Source organism: Myotis brandtii, unplaced genomic scaffold, assembly GCF_000412655.1.
Source record: "Myotis brandtii unplaced genomic scaffold, ASM41265v1 scaffold298, whole genome shotgun sequence".
NCBI classification, from domain to species: Eukaryota; Metazoa; Chordata; class Mammalia; order Chiroptera; family Vespertilionidae; genus Myotis; species Myotis brandtii.
Window position 1 is genome coordinate 1,796,196 of NW_005361391.1, and position 10,635 is coordinate 1,806,830.

Genomic DNA, 10,635 nt, shown 5'->3' on the forward strand with positions numbered 1-10,635 from the left:
AAATGTAGACATACTTTAACAGCTAATAGCTGTTAAATGAAAATGAAATGCATTTTAATAAACACTGCCTTTATAATTATTCATAGTGTGTATATACACTTTCATGGGATATCCTGTGTATTAAGAAAACTCTTGGCACACTTTAAGGGAGAGATTGACAGCAATACAGTCAGAATGGAGGACTTTAACACCCCACCAACATCATTGGGTAGATCTTCCAGACAAAGAAAAAATCAACAAGGAATCAGAGGCTTTAAATGACTCACTCAATAGGATGGATTTAATTGATATTTACCAAACATTTCATCCAAAGCTGCAGAATATATATTCTTCTCAAGTGCACATTGAAAATTTTCAAAGATAGAACACATGTCAAGACACAAAATAAGTTTTAACAAATTCAGGAAGATTGAAATAATATCAATTATCTCCTCAGATTACCATGGCAGAAAAGTAGAAATCAACTATAATAAAAACACTCAAAAACATTCAAACACATGGAGGCTTAATAGCATGTTATTCAACAATGAATGGATTACCAATGAAATCAAGGAAGAAATTAAAAACTTCCTGGAAAAAAATGAAAATGAACACAAAACAACCCAAAATCTATAGGGCACAACAAAAGCAGTCCTGAGAAGGAAGTTCATAGCATTACAGGCTTACCTCATGAAACAAGAAAAATCTCTAATAAACTACCTAACTCCAAACCTAAAAAATTAGAAAACAAACAAACAAACAAAAACCAGGAAAATGCCAGAGTAAGTAGAAAAAAGGAAATAATAAAGATCAGAGTGGAAATAAATGACATAGAGACATTCTAGAAACAATACAAAAGATCAGCGAGACCAAGTGTTAGTTCTTTGAAAAGATAAATAAGATTGATGGCCAGCACCGGTTTGGCTCAGTGGATAGAGCGTTGGCCTGTGGACTGAAGGGTCCTGGGTTCAATTCCGGTCAAGGGCATGTACCTTGGTTGCGGGCACATCCCCAGTGAGGGGTGTGCAGGAGGCAGCTGATCGATGTTTCTCTCTCATCGATGTTTCTAACTCTCTATTCCTCTCCCTTCCTCTCTGTAAAAAAATCAATAAAATATATTTAAAAAAAAAAGATTGATGAACCTTTATCCAGATTTATCAAGAAACAAAGAGAGAGGACTCAAATAAAATAAAAAATGAAAGAGTTGAAGTAATAACTGGTAGAACAGAAATACAAAGGAATATAAGAAAATACTATGAGCAACTGCATGCCAACAAATTGGACAACCTGGGTTTATTGAACAAATTCCTAAAAACATGTAATTTTCTAAAACTGAATCAGGAAGAATCAGAAAACCTGAATAGGCTGGTAATAATTAACAAAACTGAAGCAGTAATTAAAGAAAAAATCTCACATGAAACAAAAGTCCTGGACTTGATGTCTCCACAGGGAAGTTTTACCAAACAGCCAATGAAGAATTATCACCTAAAATAAAAATAAAAAGAATTAACACCTATTCTTCTCAAACTATTCCAAAAAAATTTAAGAAGAGGGAAGACTTCTAAGGTATTTTTATGAGGCCAACATTATCCTAATTTCAAAACCAGATAAAGACACTACAAAGAAGGAAAATTATAGGCCAGTATCCCTGGTGAACATAAATACTAAAATCCTTAACAAAATATTAGCAAATCAGATCTAGCAATACATTAGAAAGATTATATACCATGACCATGTGGAATTTATTTCAGGGATGCAAGGCTGGAACAATATTCAGAAATCAAGAAATAGGATACATCACATAAACAAACTGGAAGACAAAAGTCACATGATAATATCAATAGATGCATAAATAGCATTTGACAAAATTTAGCACTGATTTATGAGAAAGACTCTCATTAAAGTGGGAATATAGGGATCATACCTCAATATAATAAAGGCCATATATGACAAACCTACAGCGAACATCACACTCAACGGGCAAAAACTAAAACCCTTTCCCCCAAGAACAGGAACAAGTCAGAAATGTCCACATTCACCACTCTCATTCAACATAGTACTGCAAGTCCTAGCCACAGTGATCAGACAAGAAGCAAAGACAAAGGGCAACCAAATTTGAAAGGAGGAAGTAAACTGTTGTTATTTGCAGATGACATGATATTGTACATAGAAAACCCTAAGGACTCTACAAAAAAAACCCAGCTAGATTTAATAAATAAATAGGGCAATATAGCTGGATACAAAACTAACATCCAGAAAACATTCAAATACACCAGGCTAAATAGCATGTTATTAAACAATAACAATTCAGAAATCAATATCATTTTTATATACCAATTAGTTTCTCAGAAAGAGAAACTAATATAATAATCCAATTTACCATTGCAACAGAAAAATAAGATCCTTGTAATAAAGTTAACTAAGGAGGTAAAATATCTGTACTCAGAAAACTATAGGACATTGAATCAAAGAAACAGAGGAAAATACAAACAATTGGGAGCATACAATGTGTTCATGGATTGGAAGAATTAATATCATTAAAATGACCATACTACTGAAAGCAATCTACAAATCCAATGCAATTCCTATTAAAATAACAATAGCATATTTCACAGATCTAGAACAAATATTTCAAAAATTTATATGAAACAAAAAAGACCCCAAATAGCCTTAGCAATCTTGAGAAGGAAGACCAAAGTTGGAGAGATCACAATACCAGATATCAAACTAACTACAAAGCCACCGTAGTCGAAACAGCCTGATTCTGCCAGAAGAACAGATATATATCCTAATGGAACAGAACAGAGACCCCAGATATTGACCCATGCCATTATGATCAATTAATATTTGACAAAGGAGGCAATAGCATACAATGGAGTAAGGTAGTGTCTTCAATAAATGCTATTGAGAAAATTGGATAGGTAAATGCAAAAAGTGAAACTAGACCACCAACTTACACCATATACAAGAATAAACTCAAAATGGATAAAAGACTTAAATGTAAGTTGCAAAACCATGAAAATCCTAGAAGAAAACATAGGCAGTAAAAATCTCAGACATCTCACATAGCAGTATTTTCACTGACACATCTCTTAGGGCAAAAGAAACAAAGGGAAAAATAAACAAATGGGACTACTAACACACTTCTGCACAGCAAACGAAACCATCAACAAAATGAAAAGGGGCCCGGCCCATGTCACTCAGTTGGTGGAGCATCATCTCATACACCAAGAAGTCTCCATTTGATTCTCGGTCAGGGCACATGCCCGGGTTGCAGGCTCAATCCCCAGTGGGGAAAGTTCAAGTGGCAGTTGATTGATGTTTCTCTTGCATCGATGTCCTATCTTTCTTTTCTCTCCCTTCCTCTATCTCTAAAAATCAATAAACTCGTATTTAAAAAATAAAAGAAAGGGGAACCCACTGTATGGGAGAACATATTCGCCAATGATGCATCTGATAAGGGGTTAATTTCCAAAATATTTAAAGAACTCATACAACTTAACACCAGGAAGACAAACAATCCAATTAAAAAATGGGCACAGGACCTCAATAGACTCTTCTCCAAAGAGGACATACAGATGGCCAATAGACATACAAGAAGATGCTCAACATCACTAATCATCAGAAATACAAATTAAAACCACAATGAGATATCAACTTACACCTATCAGAATGGATCTCATCAATAAATCAGTAAACAACAAATATTGGCAAGGATGTGGAGAAAAGGGAACCCTGGGGCACTGTTGGTGGGATTGCAAATTGGTGCAGCCACTATGAAAAACAGTATGGAGGTTCCTCAAAAAATTAAAAATAGAACTGCCTTATGACCTGGCAATTCCACTTCTGGGTATATATCTGAAGGAATACAAAACACTAATTTGAAAAGATATATGTTCATTGCAGTGTTATTTACAAAAGCCAAGAAATGGAAGTAACCCAGGTGCCCATCAATCAACAAGTGGATAATAATGTGGTACACACATACAATGGAATACTACTCAGCCATAAAAAAAGAATGAAATCTTACCATTTGCAATAACATGGATGGACCTGGAGAGTATTATGCTAGATGAAATAAGGCAGACATAGAAAGACAAACACCTTATTATTTCACTTATATGTGCATTCTAAAGAACGGAATAAATAAACAAACAAAACAGACTCATAGATACAGAGAACAAACTGATGGTTGCCAGATTGGAGAGGGGTCGGGAGACTAGGTGATAAGTGGGAAGGGAGTAAGAAATATAAATTGGTAGTTACAAATAATCACGGGGATGTAAAGTACAGCACAGGGTATATAGTTAATAATATTGTAATACCTATGTATGGTGCCTGGTGGGTGCTAGAATTATCTATCAGGGGGATCACTTCATAAGTTATCCTCTAACCACTATGCTGTACCTCTGAAACCAATATGAAATAATATGAAATGTCAACTGTAATTAACAAATAAAATAAAGCCTTTGTCTGGTAAGTTTACTGTCTGGTTTCCTCAGATATTATTTCTTTTGATTGCTTTTTCTCCCTGTATGAGAACCATGATTTCTTGTTTCTTTTATGCCTTGTAATTTTTTGTTGTTGCAAAACTAGATATTTTAAAATACAATGTGACAACGCTATAAGTAAAATTCTCCCCTGGCTAGGGTTTGTTGTTTGTTTGTTTAGTGAATTTCTGTGCTCATTCTGTAAAATTGGTATTCTCTGTCTTGTGCAGCCACTGAAATCTTGGCTCAGTGATCAGGTCACCATTGAACAGCAATTTTTGTAAGTGCCTCCAAGCAAGAAGTCTTCCCGTTTGCAGGGGTTCTCAACCTTCCTAATGCCGCGACCCTTTAATACAGTTCCTCATGTTGTGGTGACCCCCAACCATAAAATTATTTTCGTTGCTACTTCATAACTGTAATTTTGCTACTGTTATGAATCGTAATGTAAATATCTGATATGCAGGATGTATTTAGGCAACCCCTGTGAAAGGGTCGTTCAACCCCCAAAGGGGTCGCGACCCACAGGTTGAGAACCACTGGTCTAGGGGCATTTTGTGTGTGTTGGGGCACACCTTTAATACCAATAGAGCCAATTACATCTCTGTCTTTGCCATCGCTTGCTGCTCGCAAAGAGCCTCAAGGTCAGCAGAGCTGAGAATTTAGGAGCTTCTCAGATCGTTTCTGGAATACGTTAGAGCTTTTCAAAGCCTCCCACAGACATCTCAGTCTCCAGTGTTTCCTTTTAATTTTTTAGTTTGTCTGATTTTTGCTCCACTTTTTACCACTATTTCGGGCAGTCATGATGTTATAGAATTGCTACTGATTTGTCTTTCACAAATGACCCCAGGAAAAAGTTTCAGAGAATCACCCAAGAAGCCCCATGATGCCAATTCTCTGAGACTGGGACTCTGAAGGAGTTTCAGCCTCAGTCAGCAGTTGCCAGGCTGCCTGTTTCACCATGATTTGGAGCTGTTTGTTTTCAAGGCTGCATGAATATAAGGAGGAGGATAAGGACATTTTAAAACGCCATGGACCTCTCTTTTCTTACTGAGATTCTGCTGAATAAAGGATGCCTGAATGATTTCAAACCTCGGCTGATTTCCAGAGGTCAAACAATGTTGATAATGACTATTTTTTTGCAAGTGTTTTTGTTGCTGTTATGAAGGAGAAGGTATTTGGAGGTCATTGCTCTGCCATTCATATTGATGTCTACATTGTTTTTAACAGCACAAACCTGAAAACAACCTTACAATATCATACTCTCTTGATGATGGCTCATCAACAAGAGTGATATGCCATGAACATCTATATCACAGGCTATTGGGAAACCTCACAGAAGAATGTGTTAAAGCTATGTCTCTTGCCTTAGAGGGGTGTTCATGATATTTTATTTTTTTAATTTTTATTTATTTGTTTTCTTGGCATAATCAGCTGAGACTTTATTTTGAAAAACAAACAAATGATGATTCAGACACCAGCTTCCCATTGCGGGTCTCAATCTTCTTCACAACCACCGTCTTGGAGGAACTGGTGCAGTGGAAGGAGCCAGAGCTCCTGCCAGAGCCCAAGTGGGCCTGGAAGCCCAGGCCATAGTTGAGGTTCCCATAAGATGGGTTCATCAGCCCACCTGAGTAGCTGCTGGTGGTCTTGGTGTGGATACTCATGTTCTGCACCCCAGATTCCAGCCTGTTCTCACCCTCCAGCAGCTTGCGATATGTAGCGATCTCCACGTCCAGGGTCAGCTTGACTTTCATGAGCTCCTCGTACTCATGTAGCTGCAGGGCCATGTCCTGCGTGGTGTTTCTCAGAGTGGCCTCCAGCTCAGCCACCTTGGACTGAGCATCCTTGATGGCTCCCCACGCTGCTCGGCATTAGCAATTGGCAGCCTCCAGGGAAGCCCTCTGGTCTTTGAAGCCCTTGATCTCAGCCTGGAGTTGACTGATGTTCCAGTTCATCTCAGAAATCTCAGTCTTCATGCGATGCAGGTCATCCCCGTGCCTCCCAGCCAATGTCTGCAGCTCCTCATTCTTGATCTGGTAATGGTCTCAGCCTTAGCCCGGCTGCAGTTGGCAATGTCCTCGCACTGGGCCTTGACCTCAGGGATGATGCCATGGAGGTCCAGAGAGCAGATCTTGTCCATGAACAGCACCACAGATGTGTCGGAGATCTGGGACTGCAGTTCACAAATCTCCTCTTCATACAGCTGCCTGTAGAAGTTGATCTCATTGGTCAGCCTTTCCAGGCAGGACTCCAGCTCTACCTTGTTCGTGTATGCTTCATCCACATCCTTCTTGATGAGGACACATTTATTCTCCATCTCTGTGTGCTTGTTGATCTCATTCTCGTACTTATTCTTCAAGTCCTCCACCAGTCCCTGAATGTTGCCAAACTCTGCCTCCAGCCTCAGTTTCTCCTGACCCAGCGTGTCCAGCTGCCGCTGAAGGTTGTTGATGTAGCTCTCGAACGTGTTGTCCATGTTACTGTGAGTCCTCTTCTGCTGCTGCAGGAAGTTCCATTTGGCCTCCAGAATCTTATTCTGCTGCTCCAGGCTCTGTACCTTATTGATGAAGGAAGCAAACTTGTTGTTGAGGGTCTTGATCTGCTCCTTTTCCTGGTTGTGCATGGCCTGGATGTTGGGGTCCACCTCCAGCTTCAGGGAGCTTAGCAGGCTCTGGTTCACTTGTACAGCTGTGATGCTCCCCATACTCCCAGCCCCACCATAACCCCAAGGCAGACTCAGACTGGTGCCCAGGTCACTCCGGTAGCTGCTGCCAACCTGGGAAAAGGCCAAGGAGCTGATGCGGGTGCCGGGCCCACTGGCTACTGAAGGCCCGGAGGCCAGAGATGGACACCTTGTAGGTCTTCTGGGTCACCCATGTGGACATGGTGGAGGCTGGAATGGAGGAGAGCAGACTGAACCAGACAGAGATTCGAGAAGAAGCCAAAAAGCTGCTTCTCATGATGTTTTAAATTAGAAAAGTTGGAGACAGAATGAATCCATGTGTTTATGTATGTATGTTGGTATCCATTTATCTTTTTTTTTTTTTGAAATCATAACAAGCTAAAGTCCCTAGGTATGAGTCTGTATCTTCCTCTGAGTGTGGGGCCAGCTGTATGAGGACAGTGGGGATGTCAAAATTGACTGTAGTGAGACAGCTTATTAACTTTCTATTAGTTTTGCATTCTTTCAGAGGCTGTGGGGAGCATGTGTTTACATTTGCCATTTCTAAAGAGAACATTATCTTAATAAGTATTTATAAGGATAAAGCTATCCATTATTCTACAATCCTAAGGGGTTTTACACTTAACATTTTCTCTGCTTTTTATATCCATATCAATACTTTTTCATAGTATTATTATTATTAATGTATCTCCAAAGATTTCATAGTTCAAAAAACTACACATTGTACTGGCTCTCCATGTTTGTTAAGACTATTTTTTAGACTCGAGAGAGATGAGCTATTCAGTTGGTTCCCAGCGATGCTCCCAGTACAGCAGAGACGGCCTGAACAATTGGCAAGGCCTCTTGCACCCAGTGCTGCCTGCCAGGGACTGGGAATCTTCAGGACGCAATGGCAGGAAGGGAGGGCTGTTCACGGAGGTCTGGCTTGTGCTGTGGAGGTCTTGCTGGATTACTGCAGGACATTGCCTTGTCCTGTGTACTCAGCCTTCAAGTGACCATCTAAAATATTTAGTCAAGCCCTCAAAGAGATGCACTTGACTCTTGAGAGGAGGTTACAGGGAAGCCCAGGGTGCTGTGCTGCCCTGCCATGCCCCTGCTTTACTATGTGGGGGCCCTGCCTGTGCTGGAGACTGACAGGCTCCAGGAGGGGCTCCAGGGAGAAGAGCTGGAGAGCAGCCCCTGCACACCTGAGGCTTCTGCTACACCTGCCTGGCTGTCACTGGGAAGCCCTGATCAGTCTCTGCTTTCCCGACACCAAGTCCACTCTGCATCGATGGATTTGCTCCTTGGCAGGTGTGTATGGGTCCTGACAGACCGGGCATGCTCACTGTCCCCCGGAAATCTCACTGCAGCATCCGGGCATGGCGCTGTCTTTCCAGGGCTGTGCTCCATGCTGTTGCTCTGTAATGCTGTTTCTCTTGCCACTTTTTGTATCTCTTTTCCCTCCAAGGTCACACATTCTTTTCTTTTGGTTACAGCAAATACACTATTTAAATGGTGCTACATTCAAGACAATCACACTGTCCATTACATTGCCTGGATCAAGTTTTTCATCATAAACACTGTTGTGAAATTGAGAGGTGCTGAGAAGGGTGGGCTGTGGTGCTGCTACTGATAGGATGTGAGCTAAGGACACATTCCAAGTCACCCCTTCTCTGGAGAGATTCACAGTGCCAGCATGTGAGGGCTGCAGTTCAGATGTGAATGTGCTGGGATGGTGACTCAGGCCTGTGTTGAGCCTGGAGGACCATGAGGACGTCAGAGCTGCCCATTCTCTACCTGAAGAATTTGGCAGGTCACTGGAGTTGTGACCATGTTAGCAACCTTTGGGGCAGAGTCTATGCCATTTGCCAGCTGTTGTCCTAGCTGAGTGCCTGACCTCATTAGTTGTTCCACGTGTTTTCTCTCATGACAGTGATCACATTTTATAAAGTGTCAGCAGGCAACTCAGTGACACATCTCTCATGAGCAGGGCTGCCCTCAGGATTTGGGAATCTGTGGGCAGGACAACTATATGTTGCAGTTTATAACATTAGTGCCAATTTTAAACACTTTTCCTGTTACTTCTATAAGTCAAAGATGTCCTTATTCCAAACCATCCAGCAGTGATTACTGTGAGAATGATTTTGGAAGTTCACCACAAAGCCCTTCTACTAAAGTGTTTGCCCTATTTTATTATTTTTATTGTTAAGACAGTGGTTTTTCTGCAGTTGAATATAGTTTGGACTTTTAAAACAATTGTCTGTTTAAAATTGTGATTCATTGGCAGAGTTTGAAGTCATTCTTCTCAGGCAATGGCTTTCAAAGTGCGAGCTCTGGACCAGCATCATCTGCATCACCTTGAACATGTTTGAAATTCAAGTGTTTGAGCCCTACCCAAGAGCTAAAGAATTATAATTTTTGGATTGGAACCCAGAAATGTGTGTTTTCACAAGTTCTCCAGGGGGTTCTGATGCAAGCCAAAGTCTAAGCCCTACTGATCTAGAGGTGAAAAGTGTAGATAACAGATAAATGATATACTAGCTATTCTGAATTTGTGATATATACATCTATATACACATATGTATATTTCTGTACATATATACACACATATATAGAAAAAAGAGACATAAGAAGAAACAAGGACAGGAGGGTAGCCCTGGTATTTCATATACCTTTGGATGTAGTGAGTAAGCCTACGTTCTTAGAAAAATCAGAGCAGAAGTGTGTGAACCATAGTAGGAGTAAATTCCTGTAGGGCTTCATCATGGACAAAGGCCTGTGACAAAAGGAAATTGTTGTACAGAACAATCAATTATTAATAATAATTTAAAAATTGGGTTATTCTCGGAAAACCAAGATGGCAGCATAGGTAAACACCGGAAATTGCTGCCTCGCACAACCACTTCAAAAAAACAACTAAAAGACAAAATGGACATCATCCAGAACCACAGGAAGGCTGGCTGAGTGGAAATTCTACAACTAGAAGGAAAGAGAAAAGCACACTGAGACTCAGAGGAGGTGCGGTGTGGAAGTAAAGTGCAGAGGTACAGAGGCACACGCTGAAAGGGCTGGCAACTGAGGACACTGTTGTCTTTTTCAATCGGGAGGGAGACACAAGCTCCCGACTGCTCTGAACTCCAGTTCCGGGTGAGTCTCTGGGGACCCAGACTTATACGGGGAGAAACTGGACTGTCTGGCAGCGGGCAGAACTCTAGGGCGACTTTCTCTCAGAAGCGCTTGCAGTGATTACCGCTGAACAGTGAGAACGGGCCCACTTAGGGTAGGACTGAGGATCAGCCATAGCTGTTTGCTCCGACCTGTTGATTCCCTGAGACTCCGCCCCACCCAAGCTGTGTGCAGAGGCTTTTGCATATGAATGCCCTGGGCCTTTGCAATCTAAAATTACCTAACAAACTGCAGCTGGGTCTGAGAGACCCAGAATATCCAAAAGAAGGCCCAAGGCCTCACAGCAGCTTGCATTGCTTCACAGCTGGGCCTCAT

At 41.0% G+C, this 10,635-nt stretch overlaps 1 pseudogene; it reads right to left on the reverse strand.

The window, feature by feature from the left end:
• Positions 1–5,908: 5,908 nt before the first annotated feature.
• On the reverse strand, positions 5,909–7,369 carry LOC102243186 (annotated as a pseudogene).
• Positions 7,370–10,635: the final 3,266 nt, after the last annotated feature.